The following is a 3,599-nucleotide window of genomic DNA, read 5'->3' on the forward strand; positions in this document are numbered from 1 at the left end:
AGAGAATCGCTCTTTTCTCACGTAAGTCTGGCAGAAATAAAAGTCAGTCACCAAACACAGTTTTCCCAACACGTAGTGTGTATCTAAAGGTTTTTGTGAATTTGGAAACAGTTGTTCTTTATTCCCCAAGGTTATGGAGTAAGGAGAGGAAATAATGGATGATTCAGCAGCCTGAAATATTCCGTTCCCCCTTCATAAAATGGGAACAAATTATTTTACCTGCAAATGCTTAACTTTGCCTATTCCTCTCATCATCAACAATAAATACTGTGATTTTGGTATCATTTGCTCCTTGTTTGTCAGAGTTATGAGGGGGGAACCAAATATTTTAGCTGTTTTACCTGACTGAAATTATCCGTTCCCCCTCAAAAACATGGAAACAAATGTATTTATCAACAGTAATCATCAACAGCAAACTGGCTGTTGGCAAACAGCAAGTTTGAAAACATTTCATCACTATTTGCTCCATCACCATCTCCACCTGCTGCAGCACCTCCCCCTGCTCCAGTCCCTCCACCGACTCCATCCCCACCTCCTGCTCCATCACCGTCTTCCTCTTATTTTAATAAAAGGAATAATTTCAGTATCATTTTGTTTTAATAATATACTGAAATTATTCCTTTTATTAAAATAAGATGAAAGCAAAGACGTCTTCCTCTGCTCTGCCATTGACTCCTGTCCAGTCCAGAAAAAAACTCAAGCTGAGAAATGTAAATTTGATTTCCAATTCTTATAAATATATATCAATGCACATGCATTTCAGTTTTTATTATCATACATATATGTCTCACAAAGACTTTATGTCTTTGTACTGATATGCTTTCATCTTATTTTAATAAAAGGAATAATTTCAGTATATTATTAAAACAAAATGATACTGAAATTATTCCTTTTATTAAAATAAGAGGAAGACGGTGATGGAGCAGGAGGTGGGGATGGAGTCGGTGGAGGGACTGGAGCAGGGGAGGTGCTGCAGCAGGTGGAGATGGTGATGGAGCAAATAGTGATGAAATGTTTTCAAACTTGCTGTTTGCCAACAGCCAGTTTGCTGTTGATGATTACTGTTGATAAATACATTTGTTTCCATGTTTTTGAGGGGAACGGATAATTTCAGTCAGGTAAAACAGCTAAAATATTTGGTTCCCCCCCATAATTCTGGCAAAGTAGGAGCAAATGCTACCAAAATCACAGTATTTATTGTTGATGATGAGAGGAATAGGCAAAGTTAAGCATTTGCAGGTAAAATAATTTGTTCCCATTTTATGAAGGGGAACGGAATATTTTAGCCAGCTGAAATATATGGTTCCCCCCTCATAACTCTGGCAAAGTAGGAGCAAATGCTACCAAATTCACAGTATTTATTGTTGATGATGACCTCTTTTTTGCCTCAGAGGCAAAAAAGAGGTCTTTAAATGGTAGGGTCACAATTTCTTTCGAAATTAACTGTTTACCGGAGGAGGATCTTAATTCGGAAGAGATCTTAATTCACTTTCACACTGCACTGTGTCAAAATAAAAGCAGATGAGTAATTAAAGTGTAGATATATTGCTTGCAAAATATTGTAAATATTTAATATATGTCAATTTATTGCATGTAAATATTTATAATGTGACTTGAGCTCAGAGTGCGAAGCTACAATTAGCTTACCATAGGATTGCGTTTAAAAATATCAGTGGATAAATGGCTTAAGGCTGTTAATGCCACAGCAGGTTTGGAAAACCACAAATGCAATAATTAAATCATATAGAAATCTATTGTTGAATAAATAAAATATTACTTATTTTTAAAATATTCAGTCATTATTTCAGCTTGAGTTTTCCAGAACTGATATCGTTTCCATAGTGATGACCAGAGGCAATACCTTGCCCTTGAAGTCCAGTGAGGTCACTGATGATGTCATCAATGACAAAGAAATTCTCAAGTAGGAATCTCAGTGCTTCAGTCAGGATTCAGACAGCTTTCAGTGAAGAAGATTTGCGAAGAATTTGTGAAGATGTCTAGTTTGAACGGACTCATACCTTTGTTTATCCCACTGGGTTGGGGCTTGGGATACGCCGTTACCACCGGCATGAAAAAGTTATTAGATTATTGCCTTCCTGAGGAGGACAAAGGAGGTTGTCAGGACTTGCCGGATTCTAAGGACTCGCGGGACTTTGAGGATTTTCAGGAGAAACAAACCAGCCCGGCTGGGGAGGTTTGTTCCAAACCAGCGGACATCTTAGGGACTGTAGAACTAGACCCGATCGTGACCCTACCAGAGAGTACCGCAGACAACGGTACTGTCTCCAGACAAACTGACCCGGCTGGGCAGGAGTGTGAGACAGCAGACGGAGACCTGACGACAGGAGACAGTACCGAGTTTGACGGTACTAAATTTGAGCAAACCAACCCGGCTGGGGAGGTTTGCTCAAAGTATTTTGCGTGCCAGAGACGAGCCGCAGAAGCATCTGCCCCGGCTGAGGAAGATGTATCTGCGGCCGACCTTGCAGCCAAGGCTTTTGCTGAATTCACAGCAGAAGCCTTGGCTTCAGTGGTCCCAGCTCTTAGGTCATCAACGAAGTCTCTGAAAGGCACCATTACCAGTGCCTTTGAGGTACCAAGTTCCCCAGCTGGGGAACTTGGTACCTCAGAGGCAAAAAAGAGGTCTTTAAATGGTAGGGTCACGATTTCTTTCGAAATTAACTGTTTACCGGAGGAGGATCTTAATTCGGAAGAGAGGGTCGGCTTAGACATGACAGATGGAGGGAAGACAGAGGCTGCAGGATCCGGACAAGCGGGCATGGAACGCTACTGTCAGTTCTCCAATGAACTGAACAGTAGCTGGATGAATGCCACTTTCCAGAGCCTCCTGAACCTGGGTGTCACCAGACGGTGTCTTGCCCGGGAACGGGTGTTTCTGGAGGCTTCATCCATTCCGTGCTGCGCAAGTCTAATCCTTGCAGCCGTCCGCCATCCGGGCAGACATTTTACAGCAACAGACCTCTCCCCAGCTCTGGTAGAGCTGATGGAGAGAAATCTGTTTTTGGACATGTGTAGGGATTACGCTGTAAAATGTTTGCTGGAGTCCTTGTTAATATGGTTGGACTCACTTGGTGGGGAGACAGACAGAGACTTGTACTGCTCCAACAATTGCTCTGTCTGTCATACCAGCTGCCTGGAGCTCCTGAGCGATGGCCCCGTGGTTGCCCTGCCAGCGGCAACTTTTCCAACTGATTTAGTTACTCTTTTTGACGATTGGTTGGCATTGGGAGGCAGGCGCCATTGCTCAGGCTGCAAGTCTGCCTTGGAGAAGAAGCACCAGTTGGGGTAACAACGTTCTGGTGTTTTTTCTCCCGAGGCGGACCAGGATCCATCCAGTGACGGCCAACCAGACTATGGATGTGCCCGCACAGTCTGCCTGCGGGACGGAGCGGTTCTGTCTGTCCTCTGTGATCTGTCAGGGTCCATTGTCGACCCAGTTTTATACGTATTTGATGGGAGAACATCAAATTCTGAAGGCAGAAAATGATCATGTCTTCTCTGCAGATGACCTCTGCAGTGAAGACATGAATCAAACGGGAGTTTTGTTTGTACGTAACGAAAAGGTAAGGAGACATCAG

This window comes from Poeciliopsis prolifica, unplaced genomic scaffold (genome assembly GCF_027474105.1).
Source record: "Poeciliopsis prolifica strain line A6 unplaced genomic scaffold, Auburn_PproV2 SCAFFOLD007, whole genome shotgun sequence".
Classification (NCBI taxonomy): domain Eukaryota; kingdom Metazoa; phylum Chordata; class Actinopteri; order Cyprinodontiformes; family Poeciliidae; genus Poeciliopsis; species Poeciliopsis prolifica.